Source organism: Heterocephalus glaber, unplaced genomic scaffold, assembly GCF_053883595.1.
Source record: "Heterocephalus glaber isolate CG9 unplaced genomic scaffold, H.glaber_assembly_v1.0 deba00000331, whole genome shotgun sequence".
Classification (NCBI taxonomy): Eukaryota; Metazoa; Chordata; class Mammalia; order Rodentia; family Bathyergidae; genus Heterocephalus; species Heterocephalus glaber.
Window position 1 is genome coordinate 33,474,755 of NW_028258142.1, and position 18,349 is coordinate 33,493,103.

At 45.3% G+C, this 18,349-nt stretch overlaps 1 protein-coding gene across 5 annotated transcripts in view; it reads left to right on the forward strand.

Annotated features, from left to right (window-relative positions):
• Nucleotides 1-18,349, forward strand: part of Zbtb7c (zinc finger and BTB domain containing 7C) — a 355,840-nt gene that overhangs the window by 161,287 nt on the left and 176,204 nt on the right. The window contains exon 3 of one of the 5 annotated variants that reach the window (XM_087193074.1): nucleotides 16,178-16,228. The exons of 3 other annotated variants lie outside the window; for them this stretch is intronic. The gene's annotated coding sequence lies outside the window, so the exon portion shown is untranslated. Of the gene's footprint in view, nucleotides 1-16,177; nucleotides 16,229-16,257; nucleotides 16,333-18,349 lie in introns of those variants that run through there. One more of the 5 variants, XM_087193075.1, reaches the window with a different exon arrangement.

The window sequence follows — 18,349 nt, forward strand, 5'->3', positions numbered from 1 at the left end:
TCCCTCTGAAGGCTCTAGGGAAGAATCCTTCCTTGTCTCTTCTAGCTTTTGGTGACTGCCAGCCATCCTTGCGATTCCTTGGCTTTTGGACATCTCATTCTAGCCTCTACTTCCATCTTCCTGTGGCTGGCTCTCTCCTTTGTGTCTATGTTCAGATTTGCTTTTTCTTATAAGCCCCACACCAATTCAGAATGACCTCATCTTACCTTAATTTTACCTGCGAAAACCCTATTTTTAAATAAGATTCCATTCAGGTGGGCATGAATTTTGGAGGGGACACTACTCAACCAGTATAGGAGGTTATAATATAGTAGGGTTGGCTGGACGATGAGCCTGGTCAACTGCACAAGGCCTCTCCAGCTTCGGGATCTCATGTAGCTACACTTCCTAGGTAGTGGTTCAGGGGTCTCATGAGAATGTCCCAGGAGGACTGCAGGATTCTTTTGAAGTGGTATGTGAAGTCACACAATGTCATTTTTACCACATTGTATTGGTCAAGCAAATCACAAGTCCAACTGATACTCAGGGAAAGGGAATAGACCCTACTATCTCTTGATGCAAGAAGTATTCAAAAATTTAGAGCCATCTTCAACCTACCATAATATGATCTTTGTGAAGACCACTATTCACATGCTGTGGCGGATGTTTTCACACTTTTGAGCTCTTTTAGTCTCCTAACCATTTTGAGTTAGACTATTCTCCCTCTTCGTGTCAGCTAGCCAAAGTTCAGAGAATTTAAGTAACTTATTCAAGTTACACAGCTAGTGAACTGCAGAGCTAGGATTTCAACCTACGGCAATTTCATTCCAAGGCACGTTCCTCCCAGGATATCACCCTGGAAAGAAAAGAAAGCCAGTTCCTTATGGATACTAGAGATCTAGAGCTGCTGCAGAAACTTTGGAATGGCATAAATGTGAGGCTTCTTTGCCCAGGCCATTAGGCACTCAATAGCAGTAAGAAGTCCCTAGGCAACACAATAGCAGTAAGAAGTCCCTAGGCCCAGACCCCTCACCAGGGGCATGGCTGAACTGCCAAGCCCTCCAACCCTCATTCAGCCATCCTGCGGGTCTCATACCCACTCATTAGTGCAGCTCTAAGCATCACCAGTTGTGCCCACTTCTGCAGGGGATCTGGCTACTATCCCCAGAGAATGAGGCTGGCTCTGACCATGAGTCTTCTTGGATTGGCCCTCCTGTGCCTTAGGTCACCTGTCACCATCTCCAATAGCAGCCTTTGTTAACTCTTCTCTATGGGTGCCTGGCCCCACAGGTGGGGCCAGAGAGGCAGTTGCACTCTAGGGTGGAGGTGAGGGCACCGTGCTGCTGGCCTCAGGGTGCCTGCTCTGTGCCACCTCCCTGCATGGGGTGTGTGTAGGGTGGCACCATGTCTCCATTGCCCACCCCCTCATGCCTTTCCCTCCATAGTCTGACATATTAAATTTCATTTCCTTCAACAAACACGTGCTGAGTGCCAGTTGTGCCCAGAAATCTCTCCTATGCACAGGAGCCACAGGCTTGCCATGAGATGAGGACTATAGTATCATCTGAGTACTCTGGGTTTATTTTACAGGGAAACTGAGGGGTAGGAACACATGAGGATTGTTCCAGAGCCCTGTGTGAACCCAAGAATCCTTCTGTTCAATTCAGGGTGTCCTCCCCTGCGGCTTGGTCCTTGCAGGCCAATGGGTCCAGGTGGAGCTAGAACTTAGCCTACTGGATCTCTGACCCAGGATCTGGGAGCTGATGGGGGAGGGTGGTGGCAAGGCAGGCTGTGCTTCTAGGGGAGGTGTTTGATGAGCCCATGAGAAGGAATGTTGATTCCTGCACTTAGTTCCTCTTTATTGCTAATCTGCACAAAGAAACGTTAACGATTTTAATTACGGGGTTGGGTTAATGCATCATGTAAATGATTTTATTTAGAAAATGCAAACTAATCTCCTTTGCAGAAAGGCTGCGTCTCTGGGCCCTCCCACCTCCTTGCCTGGCGGGCTGGGGGCCGGGAGGTGGGCGGGGGTTGCTCCAGGAGGCCCGGGCTTCTCCGAGACAGAGGCGCCTGGCCACGGGCAGCACCCGTCCCGCACCCCACGGAGGCCGAGAGGAAGACAGGGTCCCCGGGGCCTCCCCACGCATACGCCAGGCCCCACACTGAAGACCTGTGTGAGAGAAGGGAGTTCCCGAGGCTGCAGGCTCCCCCAGGTCGTCCCATCGCTTCCTGCCTCCGCTTGGACAGTTCCCGCCAACAGAGCTGATTATTCCTCAATTTGTTCCAACCTGAAAATAAAGACAGATAAAGTGAAAATATTCCGGGAACAATGCCAAGCAAAGGCATTAAATTATTAAGCGATCTCTATCTGAGTAATGGATTTATGCCCTTTAACAACTTTAAAAGAAATATAATGTTTTTCAATACCCTCTTTTAGGGAACTTCTTATAAATGAACTGTCCATTTTATTAGTATTAAAGGAAATGGGAATGGAATCAGAGTTTCTAGGGTGGGTGATTATCTGCAGGTTTCTCTTTAGAGCTGGGAAAATTAACAACGTGGAATAATCCACACATTTTTTTTTAAAGGGCACTTTACAAGATATTGTATAGTAAATTGGAAAATGTATAACTATCCATCAAGGTAAGTCTTGGGAATAAAATAATTAGAAATCACAAACCATGGCGGAGGAAAATGAGTGCTAAATTAGACTTTGTGTGGCTGTGTTTTGATTCCACTGGCGCGGGTGCTGGTGGGGGAATGGGACGGGAGGCCGAGTGTGGGAGATCAGGCAGGACTCTGGAGGTGGGGAGAGCTGCTTAGGCTGTGTGGGGGTCATTTGGGGGTGATGGGATGGGGGTACCAATATGGCGTTTTGACTGGAATCTGGCAGCGCTGCGGTTTCTCTCTGCCTTCCTGTGACCCTGCCTGCCTGTACCTCAGCCTGGCACGGGCCTTCCCTGCTTGTGTTTCCAGATGGTTTGAAGCTCTGAGGCTGCCACTGCAGAGCCAGATGGATTCCTTTTGCGGGGTCAGGAGACAAGGGAGAGGGGAGGAATATCCTTGTTGCTACTAGTTGTGTGTGTGTGTGTGTGTGTGTGTGAGAGAGAGAGAGAATGTGTGAGTATCTATGAATGAAGGAGTAGGGTGTATACAAGTGCATGCAAGTGTGAGCATGAGTGAGTGTGGGTGTGAATGTGCATATGAGAGTGTATGTTTGTGAGCATATAAGAGTGGGGGTGTAGGGGTGTGTGAGTGTATGTATGTGTATGAATATGCATGTGGGAGGGTTGTGAGTGTGATTCCATGAGTGTGTATGCGTGTGGGTATGTGTGTCTTTGTGTGCTCCTTTTACTTCTTCCTGGAACCTCCTGGCTCCTGGCATCCAAGGAAGAGTTGCAGGCAGGCAGGGGTGGGTGGCAAGCACAACATGCCAGGGCTGCTTCTCTTCTTCCTGCCACAGCCTCCACCCTTGGCAGTGCTCTCAGGCCATTGAGTGGGCGGGGCAGTGGGGAGGGGTCCTGTCAGGGAGGAGTGGGCAGGGGTGAGGGGAGGGAGAGGCCCCAAGAGGACCGGCCCTGCCCCTGAGCAGCTAGGTCTTAGACTGCCTTCTCCCTGAACAGAGGCACACAAGAGGCGCAGGCAGGGAACACCTCCTCCTTCCTGCGGGCTGGGGAGGGCGTTCACTCTCGGGCTGATCCTCACAAGGCCACTGACCTTGGAACTCTTGTAGTCTTCTCCTCCCATGGTACTAACAAGGAGACCAAGGCTGGCACAGGTGAAATATAAGGCTGTGAAGGAAGTGCCTGTTGTTATGATTGTGGCTATTTATTTTCTGCAGTCATTTTTTCTAGCTGATCCTGTCTCCCTGGCTTAGTAGCCTCAGTGTTGACAATACTCCCTGCCAAGCCAGGCTCATCTCCTGGCAGATTCTGCATTCAAGGGCCATTCAGATTCAGCATCTCCAGCTCCCTGCTGCCCCCCCCCCCATCTTGTCCCTCTCCTTGGTGCCCATTCTTCCCCCATTGCTATATTATAGGCCATTGTGATGGCTGTTTCATAAACAGTTATTTTCCCTCAGGGTGTTTCCCAGTACTCTTGTCCTGTCCAAGAAGGAGAGGAAGAAAGAGAGAGAAAAGGGAGCCCTACTCCGTGTCTGCAGCAATTCTAATATTTCCCAGGCAACCTATACCTTTTCTTGTCCTTGTTTCCCAATCTTCCCCTTTAGTTCCTGGAAGGCAAAGACTAGTCCAACAGTTTCTATTGATAATTTTTATGGTAAAGCAGGATTTAGTAAAACAGGACTCTCATTTCTCTAGGGTCTGAAAGACTTAACAAAACTTCAAAAGGTGGTTAGTTTATTCTCTATTCACAGTAGGCCTGTGGCCATTATAATAATAATGGTGATGGTGACAATAACTAACTACAGTATACACACAACTATTTATTACAGCCCTCCTGTTGTGTGTTGCCTGACAGCTTGAGACAAGGGAGCTTGGAGTACACTTAGAGATAGTTGTTTCCTGGCTAGGGATCTACTTTTACTTACAGCTGTGTAACCCGCAGCTCCAAACTTAGTGGCTAAAACCATAAACAGTTATGTGCTGTTCTATGGCCAGCCATTTGAATGGGCTCCATTGATGCTGGCTGGGTTTTCTCCCGTGTCTGAGCTCCTCTGGGACAGCCTGAGGTGACCAAATTTTCTCTCCATGTGTCTCTTACCCTTAAAGAAGCCAGCTGTGTGTGCACCTGGTCCTGACATTGTATGAAGGAGAGGGTAGAAACTGCAGGAGCTCTTGAGTCCTGCACTCAGAAGTTGCGGAATTACTTTCACCGTACTGCAGTTTAGATGTTGAGTGTCCCCAAAGGCCCATGTGTTAGAGGCTTGATGTCCACCATGCTGCTACTGGGAGGTGGTGGAACCTTTAAGAGGTGGAGCCTGGTGGAAGGCTTTAGGTTATTGGTGGCTGTGGGTTCAAAGGGATTGTGGAACCCAGGTGTGTCTCTGTCTCTGTCACTGTCCCTGTTCCTGTTGCTGTCTCTGTTTGTTTCTGTCTCTCCGTCCCCCCCCCCCCCAGCTCTGTCCCTCTTCTCCCTCTGTCTCCCTCTCCCTCTCTCTCTCTTCTCCTCCTCCCGGTCTGTCACTCTCACTCTCATTCTCTTGCTCTCTTTCACTGTGGCTATGAGCTGAGCAGTTTTCCTCCATGTACTTCTGCTGTGATGTGCTGCCTCACCTCAAGCCCAAAAGCAATGAGGCCAATTGAGCAGTGACTGGAAACCTCCAAAACTGTGAACAAAAATAAACCTTTTATCTTTATAAGTGGATTAACTCAGGTATTTGATACAGTGACTGCAAAGTTAACGCTGCATTCTGTTGGTCTCTGCAAGTCTGAAGCCCTTCTACATTCAAATGCTGGAAGAGTAACTCTACCATCTGATGGGAGGGGCAGCAGAGTCACATTGTAAGGAGGTTTGGGTGTGTGGATGAAAGGAATTTTTCCAACCACAATTGAAACAATCAACCACACTACCCAGAGCAGATCTGGTTTCCTTATTGTCTGTAATGTACGAGGTGGTTTCCAGGGGCCTTGGGTCACTGTGCTTGTTCATTTTCTCCCTCACCCTCTCCCTCTCCCCCCTCCCCCTGTCTTCTTTTTATTTCTAAAATCTCAATAAGGTTGGGTTAGCCTGTCGGATGAAGTAGATGATTGTGGTGGGTTGGCAGGAGGAAGTGAGTTGTGGGTGGGGAGTATTTGTGCTCAGGCATGCATGCGTGTATAATAGAGCAAAGGCACCACCTAGTAAGACACTAAACCACCTAGGGTATCTGGACAGGAATGGGGGATCAGAAATATTACACAGGGAATTTTGCAACCAGTGGACAAACTGATGTTTAACTGATGAATAAACTTTGTCACTAAAATATTGTAGCAATCAATTTGGATGTAAAAGTAGCTTCCTGAGTTAACAGAGTAAATAGAGCCATGTTTAATGATTTCAGTGTAGCTTCCCTTGTTATGTAGACTATATTCAGGCTGTTTAGTGATTATTTATTGGCTGTTTGCTTTATCTGTGCGTAGATCTGTGATATGTATAAAAGTGTAGTTGTATGTTCACTATCTGTGATTCACAGTAACTTCTAGTGATCACTCTGATTCTCCCCAATTTATGGACTAGAAGAAAAATGTGGCGAGATGAATTGACTTGCCTGTGGCTAATGAGCAGTGATCTTGCTGCTAGAACCTAATCTGTTGCACAGAGATCTTCACATTAATGTTCCACACTGAATGTTCCAGAAAACTCTGTTCTTGGTATTTTTACCTCTAGTGAAGTACAGAGGTGCCCGAGGCTCTGAGCTAGTGTGTGGATCATCGCCAATCTGTGACACCATCTGCCTTTTCTCCCTGGGGGAGACCTTTGTGTCCTCTGCAGCCTCTGCTGTGGGTCTTCTTCCCTCTCAAGGACTCTCCTTGTGCTGATGGCAGCCCCTCTTCCCATGCTTTTTGCTCTCTTTAGTTTCATTATTCAGATCTTGGGTTTTAAAGTTTCTTCATTGGTTCTAGATTTGTGATTTTCATGGAGTTGACAGCTGAGAGTGTTGAACTATGTATGGACCCTGGTGAGTAGATTGTTAGTATAAACACATGCAGGCCCTATATCCCTTAGACATTGTATTCAGCTGCACTTAACAGAAACCGTAGACAATAGTACCTTAAATAATTTCAATGAACTGTTATTTTTTTCCTCATGTAAAAGAAGGGCATTGTTGGGCAGTTCAATGCAGGTATGAAATATCCACTGTTATCTGGGACTTCAATTATTCTATTCTACCATCCTTACCTTAGCATACTTACCTTACTTTTATGGTTCAAGATAGCTGCTGCAGCTTCAGCCATCCCAACTCTTACAAGACTTTTTTGAATGTATGAAACTGCTCCATACATTCTGTTGGCCACTTTTTTCTTCAAAACACAATTTTCCAGGCATGTAAGTCACCCAGGCTTATAAGTCATAAAAGGTGATGATTATTGGGTTAAACAAAAAAAGAACTTTCTGAAACAGATCCTCTTCCTGAGACCTACCTGTTGGGATGACTGGAGGAGACAGCAGGCAGTTCTCCATTTTATAGATGCAGGGGTTGAGGTCAACGAAAGTCAGGTGACTTGGACTGGGACCAAGATCTGGGACTTCTGGCCACCTCTTCATATGGCTAACCCATTGAAGAAGCAAGGCCCAACACCATCCTTACCTCTGCTACACTCACCCTCTACATGTGTGCCCAAGTGACTAAGGTCTGTCAGGAGAAAAGCCTGTTGCAATGTGCTCGTGTTAAAGAAATATTCTAGATCCTACAAGCTTTCCCCTTTGCAACTCCATTTCCTGTGAAAGGCAGTTGATCAGACACCTCTGTTCACTGTGTGCTGCCTGTTAGCCTGCTGGCTGGAGGTATGTGGGAGACCTGGAGCCCAGGGATGAAGTCCCTGGGTTTATAGGATATGCCAGTGGGATGCAAGTGGGGAAATCTTCACCTCTGTCCTGACACCTGTGCCCCTGCTTGGAGCCTTTACTGTGGCCATCCACCACCCACAGATCAGGAAGGTCCTGTATACTCCTGCAAATCAAGGCTCGCAATAAGCCTTGCTCATCCCAAGCCTCTCTCCCTCTCTGCCTTCCCCAGCATGAGACCTTTTCCGGCTCTTGTGAAGGGAGCTCTTTACTATGTAACCAGGATGCTACCAATCATTGTGCCTTGGGAATGTGGAGGTGTATTTTAAGTGTGGCTGGCCTGCAGCCTATGCACAATATCTCAGTTTGCAGCTGAGAGCCACCCAGCCCCAGGGTAAGAACTCTACATCCAGCTATCCTAACCCACCTCTACTTCTTCCCTTCACTGCCCCAGCTTTCTTGGTGCTGTTGTGGAGGTTTTTTTTCAGGTGCAGAAGATAGCAGCAAGGTTCACAGAGCTGGTGGCCTGATAATCTGATGGAATGATGAGAGAGCTGGAGAGACCACTCCTTGTGCCCTTTTGAAAGAGGTCAACTCCTTATAATTCTGGTGATGGTCCCAGCTCAGACACACATACATATTAAAATAGGAATAACTCCTGTGCCCTGTGTCTGTGGGAAGTCTCTCCCTTTCCTTCCTGATTCGGGGTGTGATAAGCATTGCCCAGGGTGGCGGTAGGGAGGTTGTTCAAGACTAGCTTTGGACAAGTCTCCAGCTCTCATGAGGCTCAGCTTCCCAAATGATAAATGGAAGTGATAACAATGCTAGCTACCTTCAAGAGAACAGACATGAACTGCTCTCTAAGTGTGGCAGACTGCCATGCAAACATAGTCCTGCTCTGAACACAGGCTGCTGCTTCTCCTGCCTTCTTCTCTGGCACAGGCCCTCACTGGCAGGGCTCTCACCTGGCCTATGTGTCAGTGAGGCTCCAGGATCATGAGGATGGCAGCTGCCAGGGACAGGGATTAGACCTCTGCTGCATTTGCTTCATGTGAAACTTCCACAGCTTCCAGGCTGAAAGGATTCCCGGGCCTGGAGGCAAGAGGGTGGGAGCAGAGCAGGAGGGAGACCAGGACAGTTGCAGGAGGCAAGAGGCAGAGGCTCAGAGCATGTTGCTGGGATCTGACCTCTGGTCCGGTCCTCTTGTTTACTTGGCATGCAAGGCCTGTGACTTTACCTCTCTGGGCCTCCATTTTCTCAGCTGGTCAGTACAGTTAACAATATTTACTTAATCGTGTTATTCCAAGAATTAAATAAATGATTAAACATATATGAAGCACTTTGAAAATTTCCTTGCCCTTGATAAGTTTGAACTATCACTCTTGCCAGCTGTTGGTTGGTTGATACATTTTCTCACACAGCGGTACAGAGACCCCTTGAATCTGGATTCAGGCCTATATTCTATGTAAAACCACAAATTGGGATCCTAGGTCCCTGGATTTAAGGTCAGTGTATAGGCAAAAATTTGAGCTCCTTGACTTGGGCCTTGGCAGTTTGGATGCTGAGGTACATCCCCTCCCCAGCACAGGTCTGGTGCTTATGTACTCAGTGCATCTTTGTTCCCTGAAGGCATCCTTGCTGTCTCCACATCTGGAGGGGCAGTAAGCTCTGGCCTTTGTCTGAACACTACAGCAGCACTGCAGAACAGATCCGAGGTTCCCACCAAGCTTCTGGGACTTGGCCTCAGCAAAGTGGTGGCTGGCAGAGGTGCCATCATTCATCACCTTTGCACCCCAAATCTGCATCTGATTTGAGTAGGCTCCAAGATGCTCTCTGGACCAAACCCATTGTGAGTGAACCTGACATGCTCTGACTTCAGAGACTGCGGGTGCTGTACCTTTACTTCTCTAAGTACGTGAACTTGGCTTTCTAGTCCAGGAGCAGGTATTGGGTCCACAAGGCCCCTTGGCAGCATACGACCAGCTTGGCCTGCACATCTGTAGGCTCTGCACCACATCTGTGGATGACAGAAGCTGGTGGGCATATGTTGGCCAGCACCACTGGGCCAGGGCATCTTCCAGGAGGGATCATAAGAAGACATTCAGGAGCCTCCTCTATTCTACTGCCTCACCTTTGCACTAGCTCTATTACAGTTGCCTCGTAATCAGTCTCTCTGCCTCCATCTCCCTCCCATCCTGCTCTGACACCAGTTACACAAACAGGGACCTGCCACCCAACCCTGCTGCTTTTTCAGCATTCTGATCCACTGTGGCAAGGACAGGGAACGTGGCTGTGCAGCAGATCCCTTGCTCAGTGGACTGTCTTCCTCAGCCCTGCTACTATGCCTACCTGCCTCCATTTGTGGTGCCCTTTCTTGCAGATGCAGCTGTCGCCTCCCTGTAGAAATGCAGACCCTTCAGCAAGCACTTGCCAGGCATCAGTTCTTGTGCATGGGACTTGGAAAGCTGCTGCCTGGCATCAAATCCTTATCTCACCACTTACAAGGGTGTGTAAGTTGCCTGGGAAGGGACTTACACTGTGCCTCTGTGTCCCTATCTGGAGCATGGGCACAATAATAGTACCTGCCTCATAACAATGTGGCTAAAAGTAAATGAATTAATCTATGGGAATGGTTGGAGCAGGGTGGGCACAAAGTCAGCTCTCAGTGGGTACTAGGGTTGCTGTCATTGTCCATATCATTGTTTTTCCTGGATAGCAGAGGTCAGATTTTTCCAGGAGGGTGAGCTCAGGACAGCAGCTGCCAGCGGGGAGAAGCCAGCAGCATGCACTATGCTGGAGAGAACCAGTGCCAAGATTCAGGAGCTGGGTCCTGGTTCAGTTGGGGTACCACATGCAGGTGGCTCATAATCTGGCAACTCCATCTGTGATACAGAGATCTTAGGTGTCTCATCTTGGTCTCTCCCAGTCTAGTCCAGGTACTTGGTGTTACAACTTCTACATACAACTTAGGGGTGGACATGATTCAATCATAAAGAATGGCAGGATGTAGGGGTGGTGGAGGCCATGGAACAGAGGGGAAGGATGGACTCCACAAGGGTTCAAGAGTGGAACTTAGCAGGCTCAGGACCAGACATGGGCTGAAGGAGGGGGAGTATAGCGTGACCCCAGATTCTACTGAACAGTCATGGCAGGACCAAGGAGGGAAGGATCTCCACTCACCCTGGAAAATGGTCCAGGGGCTCCAGAGACCCAGAGACCTTGGTTTGGGCTGGTGGGCATACAGTGAGTGCCCCCTTCTATCACATTCAGACCCTCCCCCAAGAGAGAACACACCAAGATCGCCAGCCTTCTCAGTATCTCCCTCCACTCCCACACTGCTGTGCAGCTCACTTTGCTCTCAGTCCTAACCTGGTCTGTTGCTTATGTAACTGCAGCAGTGTATCAGCTGCCACTCTCACCACAAGGCTGTGAGCCTCTGAGACCAGGCATGGCATTTTCTACCCCCTCAGGCTTCACTGGTGCCCTGCAAATCCCAGAATAGCTCTGCCTCCTTACTGCCTGAGCTGAGAAAACACATTTCTCTTAGCACAAGAAGGAACTTGAAAACAATAAAAGCTGTCCAAGTGAAATCAGCACCTGCTGCAGTAGGAGGACCTTGTTGCTGGGAGTAATCCTATGTGGATGACCAGGCACTGAGGGGTACTGTGGTGGTGGGGGTCTGTGCTGAATGCAGATAGCGTAGACATCCTGTAAGTGTCTGCTAAGGTCAAGATCAAACAATGGTCACAAGTAGGATTCCAGGAGCAGAACTGTTGGGATTGGCCTTTTAAACCCAGATCTCGGGGGAGTTTAATTTATCATATTATACTGCACTCACTTTAAAAAATGGCTGGTGGCATTCTGAATTTTGAAAACATATATACAACGGGGTAGTTAAAAATGAATTTGGAAATCATATGTGATCTAGCAACTTCCTTCTAGGTATATCCAAAAGAATTGAAACTCAAACAGATATTTATACCCCCACATTGATAGCAGCACTATTCACAATAGCCCAAAGGTGGAGACAAGTGTCTATTGACAGATTAACAGATCAACAAAATGTGGTTTACAGTGATATATTATTCAGCCTTAAGGAGGAAATTTTTACTCATGATTCAACATGGATGAACCTGTAGGGCATTTGACTAAGAGAAGGAAGCCAGCTACACAAAGACAGATACTGCAAGAGTAGTCACATGCATACAGAGAGGAAGTAGAATGGTGTTCTCCTGGGGCTGGGAGCAGGGAAGAATGGGGAGTTATTGGTTCATAGGGTTTAAGTTTGAGAGAATGAAAAAGTTCTGGAGATGGATGGTTATGATGATTGCATAACAATGTATATGTACTTAAAATGTACTTAAGGCCACTTAAAATCATTAAGATGATAAATTTTTATGTTATATATGTTTTGCCACAATAAAAAATAGCTTTGGTGGAAAAGGAGCTATTAGTCTTTCCAAGCCACCTGCACAGTTGAACCAGACAGCACCCAGAGGCCTCTCCGTGCCAACACATGGTGCCTGCTCTCCCCACAGGATGGGCTGATGCGTGTCCAATTGCCTTTGACTCACCTAGTCCCTTATTTGCCACACACGTCGTCACAGCAGTGTGTTCAGAGGCCATTTTTCACATTTTGACAGCCCTTTGGAACCACCCAGACATGAAAGCTCAGCCCAGAGAGGGGCTCCTGTGCTGATATCACGCATCAGCTGGCTCTGTTCCTCCCCTAGTGCCCTTTCCATCCCTGCCCATGTTCTCTGTGTGTGTTCTTACCCCAACGGATCCATTGATTTCATGTCAGAACAGTCAGATCCTGCACCCTCACAGAGGTTACAAATTTTTGATGAAACCCATGCATTTTGTGCCCTGCTCTCCACATTGTTGTCTAAAAGGTAGCTGCTTTCTTATTGGATTTGACATAAGTTATTTGCTTCATTTATGTCAAGTATAATGAGATGCTAATGAATGCAGGGTATTCTAATAGCATAGAGATGTTATCAGGAGTGAGTACACAGTAGTAGTAATTTGGTCTCCCAATCCAGACAGAAGAAGCCGTCTATGACAGTAAGGCCCAGGGCAACAGTGGGGCCCACTCAGCACTGTCGCAGGACATTTTAGTCTTGATTGTGAGAATATCAACTTGGGACTGATTAGGACCATCACTAAAGGTCCTCCTGCAGTAAGCTGTCCTGGTCCAGTTATTTTCCTGACCCCAGAGAGTTTGGGGATGGAGAAACCAGAGTCAAGGCTGCTGTGTCGTTGCCAACAAAGCCCTGGTGATTGAGAAGGTTGAGGAACAGTGGCATCTGGGATCATGTCCAGGATGTAAAGTCACACTGGCCTGTGTTCTGTTCCTCTAACATACCAACCTCACTCCTTCCAAAATGTCTTGGTGCCAGCTGTTTGTTCTTGCCTTTAGAGCATGATGCTCCAGTGTCACCAGGCTTCCTTGACCAGTCCAGCATGGCCACCAGCAGCTCAGGAGCTGGGTCCTGGTTCAGTTGGGGTACCACATGTGACTCAACCTCATAATCTGGCAACTCCATCTGTGATACAGAGATCTGTTCTGGTCCTCAGCGTAGCCATTTGCACCTCTGCTGGATGCCATTTGCTGTTCCCCTTCTCTAGAACTTCAGGGCTTTACTCTGTGAGGGCTGTGCTGTTCCTGCACCACTTTGAAGAGGCCGGGGAAGAAAGGGAGTCAGGCCTTGCAGAGGACTGGGGTTGGGTTTGGAGGCTCTGTGACTTCCAGGAGGTCCAGCCTGAGGTGCAGCAAGGAGGATTTGTGGCATTCTTTGGACTTGTTCTATGCTCTCTGCCCCACAGCTGTATCAGCTTTTCAAATTCTGCTCCTTCTTTGAGAGCCAGCTATATTCCTCTGTCTGGGGCGGCAGTGTGTGCTCTGATCTGTCCATCCTGCTATATCAGCCACTCAGCAATGAATCATTAGCTAAGTTGGCACATCTGTTGTCTTGCCTTAGAATTTAAAAAAAAATTAATAGATCATTTTTAGGACATTTTTAGGCTCACAACAAAATTGAGTGAAAGGTATAGAGATTTTCCATATACCACCTGGATGCACAGCCTCCCGAATTATTATTATTCCCCATGAGGGTGGTACATTTGTTACAATCAATGAACCTACATGGACACACCATTATCACCCAAAGTCCACAGTTCAAATTAGGTTTTACTCATGGTGTTCCCCATTGTATGGATTTGGACAATGTATAATGACATATATCCACTATTCTGGTATCATAAGGAATAGTTTCACTGCCCAAAAAAATTTATGTCTCTACCTATTCCTTCTTCTCTTCCATCTAACCACTGGCCACCATATATCTTTTTATTATCTCTTTAGTTTCCATAGTGTCATATAGTGGGAATCATATAGGGCGTAGCCTTTTCAAACTGGCTTCCTTTACTTAGCAATATCTATCCATATCTCCTCTATGTCTTTTAATGCTTGATAGCCCATTTCTTTTTAGCACTTAATAATATTCCACTATCTAGGTATATGACAGTTTCTTTATCCACTCACACACTGACAAACATCTTGGTTGCTTTCCAGTTTGGGGAATTTTGAATAAAGCTGCTATAAACATCCATGTGCAGATTTTTGTGTGGACATATTTTCTATTCATTTGAGTAAATATCATGGAGCTGAATTACATAAGAAAAGTATGTTTACTTTAAGAAATTGCCAGCTGGGGATTTAGCTCAGTTGTTCCAGTGCCTGCTTCACAAGAACAGGGTCCCAAGTTCAATCCCCGGCACCAAAAAAAAAAAAGAAAAGAAAAAGAAATTGCCAAACTGTATTCCAAAGTGGCTGTATTATTTTGCCTTGCTACCAGCAATGAATGAGAGTTCCTTTTGCTCCACATTCTTTCCAGGATTTGATATTCTCAGTGTTTTGGGTTTTGGTCTTTTTATTAAGCTTATAGTTATATCTCATTTTTGTTTTAATTTGCAATTCTTGATTGACATGTGATGTTGAATAACTTTTCATAAGCTTACTGGCCATTTGTATATCCTCCTTGGTAAGGTATCCTTTCAGGGCCTTTGCCTACTATTAACTGGATTGTTCTTTTTTCTTCTTTCCCTTCTGGAGATTGAACCACTTCAGACTGAGCTCCATTCCTAGCCCGCCCTTCCTTCCCCCCTTCCTCCCTCCCTCCCTTCCTCCCTTCCTCCCTTCCTTTTTTTCCTTCCTTCCTTCTGGTTTTTTGAGACAGGGCCTCATTATGTAGACTAGAGGCTGGGATTACAGGTGTGCACCACCACACCCGGCCCTTTCTTTATTTTTTATTTTGAGACAGGATCTTGCTAAGTTGATGAGTTGCCCAGACCAGGCTTCAATTTGCATTCCTCCTGCCTCAGACTCCCAGAGTGCTGGGATAACTGAAGTGTGCCACCATGCCTGGCCAGATTGTTTATTTCTTATTGTCGAGTTTTAAGAGTTCTTTTTTTGCTTTGGATAACTGTCCTTTATCAGATAAGTTTTTCGGAAATATTTTCTTCTAATGTATGGCTTGTCTTCTTAGTCTCTTGACAGTATCTTTCACAGAAGAGAAGTTTTCATTTTAATAATATTCAGTTTATCAATTATTTCTTTGATATATCACATCTTTGGTATTGTATATAAAATATCATCACCATATCATTGAGGTTTTCCCCTATGTTGTCTTCTAGGGATTTTATAGTTTTACATTTTACATGTAGTTCTGTGATCTGTTTTCATTTTTGTGAAGTGTGTAAGTAAAGTCTGTGCCTAGGTTCTGTGTTTGCATGTGGATATTCTGTTGTTCTGTCTAGCACTATTTGTTGAACACTGTCTTTACTTCATTGCATTACCTTTGTTCTTTTGTCAAAAATCAGTTGACTATATTTATGCAAGTCTACTTCTGGCTTCTCTATTATGCTCCATTGATCTGTTTGTCAATTCTTTCACCAATATCACTCTGTCTTGATTATTGTAACTTTATAGTAAGTTCTAAAGTCGGGTACTTTCGGTCCTCCAACAACTTCATTTTCTTTTTCTTCAATACCAAGTTGGTTATTCTTTTGCCTCTCCATATGAACTATATGAATTTTTAAAAAAATAGATTAATTGAGAAATAATTCATATAGTATGTAATTCATCTACTTAGAGCATATAATTCAATGAATTGTAGTTCATTCATGGAGTTGGGTGGCTATTGCCATCATCTAATTTCAGGAATACTTAAGTCACCCCCAAAGCCCATTAGCCCTTATTCCCTAGTCTCCCCTCCTTCTAGCCTTTGATAACCACTCGATCTACTTTTTGTCTCAATAGATTTGCCTCTCCTGGACATTTCATATACATGAAATCATAGAATATATAGTCTTTTGTGATTGGCTTTTCTCATGTTTTCAAAGTTCGTTCATGTTATCACATATTCAGAATTTCATTCCTTTTTATGACTGTACAATACTCCATTGTATACATATATGGCATTTTATGTTCATTCATCCATTGATGAACATTTGTTTTCACTTTTGGTCATTTTGAATATTGCTACTGTGAACATTCATGTACAACCTTAGGTGTGGACATACAAGGGTTGATCAAAAATATGGTGTTGTTTAACTAATTTATTATAGTTAAAAATATATTGCCATGAATCCTGCTCAAAATACTTTTCTTCACTTCAAACATTTGTTCCACAGTTCTTGCCACTTTCTGAGGAAGATCTAGGAAACTTCTTTTTGTCTTTGCTAGGTGTGAAAAAAATATGGTGAATGCTGTTGCCAAGTTCCATCCAACAGAAAGGTAGGCTTGTAAAAACATTATGGTGTGTCCTCATTCACCTTATTCACTGGACCTGGCACCATGTGAATTCTGGATCTTCCCTAAAGTCAAAATGACCATGAAAGGTAAGTATTTCAAATTGATCCTGGATATCAAGGCAGCCATGTCAGCACAATTAAAGATAATTCACGAAAGAGGACTTTCAGAACTGCTTCAGAAAGCGGCAAGAATGATGAGATATGTTTGAAGCAAGGGAGAGTGTATTGAGGAGAGGAAATGGCAATGTGTCTTTATTATAACAGTTTTTAAAATTTAAATACTCACTGTATTTTTATCACACCTTGTATATTTTCATTTTTGAGTAGATATCTAGAAGTGCAGTTGCTGAAATATATGGTAGCTCTGTATTTGACTTTTTGAGTAACTGCAAGACTGTCTTCCAAGGTAACTAGACCATTTTAGATTCTCCCCAGTTGTATATGAGGGCTCCCATTTTCTAGTTCCTTGCTTACATTTGTTATTAGCTGACGTTTTGATTCGAGTCATCCTAATGGATACATAGGTGTATCTCATTGTAGGTTTAATGTTCATTTTCCTGTGGCTAATGATGTTGAATGTGTTCTCATGTGCTTATTGGGCATTTATAGATCTTCTTTGGAAGAACATCTATCAGATACTTCAACCATGTTTAAAAATTGAATTGCCTTTATTGGATTTGCAAATATTTTCTCCCATTGTATGATTTCCTCTTACATTCTTGATGGTGTCTATTGAAGCACAAACATTTAAAATTTTGATGAAGCCCATTTTAACTTTTCTTTGTCACTTGTACTTTTGGTTGTAGTCATATGACTTGGATTTTTAAACAAATTTCATTGCTAACTGTTGGTAGCTCAACTGCATTTTAAACTTGTCAAGGGCAGAATTTACGTGAAATCCATTGTTGTATCTGTTGTTGGTTTGATTTGGATCAACTGGTACCTAGATCAGGATGCAGATCTTAGAGCTTCCCAGGCATGAGCTCCCCCTTTAGACTCTTTAGACTAACACATTCCTGGTCTCAGCCTGAGGACTGAGCAACAGGTGCCAGCAGGGAGCATCCACCATCTCCTCGGCATCAGAGAATGGTTAAACCACACTGCATTGGCTGAGACCTCTTCCTTCTCTTTTGCTCCGTAATATCCATCATCTCTCTATAAATACATCCAGGGGAATATTTTCTATTTTGCCTTATGGGCAACAGCTGCTGTTTTTGCCAGGCTGTCATCTATTTGGTTGTTACTTTTTCAACTTTATTTTTAAACAGTATAACATGGAGTACAGCAACACTGTGCATGGGACAGATGGAGAGCAAAGCCAAACAGACTTCCAGAGCCACCCTAATCGAAGTGACTGGGGTAGGGTAGGAAAGCCAGATTGCTGGGTTGCTAGAAGCAAACAAATATCAATAAATCACAAATTAAATGGGGATAAGAAGAGCAAATAAGAAAGTGGCATGCAGAAGTCATTCTTCTGCCACTAAGAGTCTGAGACACTGGAAAGGGGTGGGTGAACTGAAGTTAACAGGAGCTTCCAGGTTGGCCAGGGAGCCTGGATCTGTGACAGAGATGAAAAAAAGTGCTGACAAAGCCCTCCCAGGGTGGGGTCAAATTCCTCATGTAGTGGGTGAAAGCATCCCCAAGGAGGTTACAGGAGTTAAATGGAAGGTAAATCCACATCTCCTAAAGCTCCAGGCTCCCCCAGCTAACATCCCACCTCTTTCTCTCCTAGGGAATAAAAGAGAAATGACTTTGTAGACCTCGGTTTTTAAAAAGAAAGAAAAGAAAATTCATTTTATTAATCTTCTCCAGAACAGCCAATACTTGACCCAAACCAGAGAAAGAGACAGAGACTGTAGGTCCCCCTACCTGCATCTGTGGTCTAGGCCCTGGGTAGGCAGTGTGATGCCATGGCGCATGCTCCAAGCACAGAGCCACTCTGTGTTTCTGTATAATTTCAAATGGACTTGATGCTGGTAAAAGGTGCCTTTTTAAAAATATCTTGGACTGACTTGATGCATTAACCCCTTCGATGGAATGCTTGCCTTGTGCCCCAAGCCTCCTGCGTCCAAGGGACACCATCCAGGTCAGCTCTTGGCCCTTG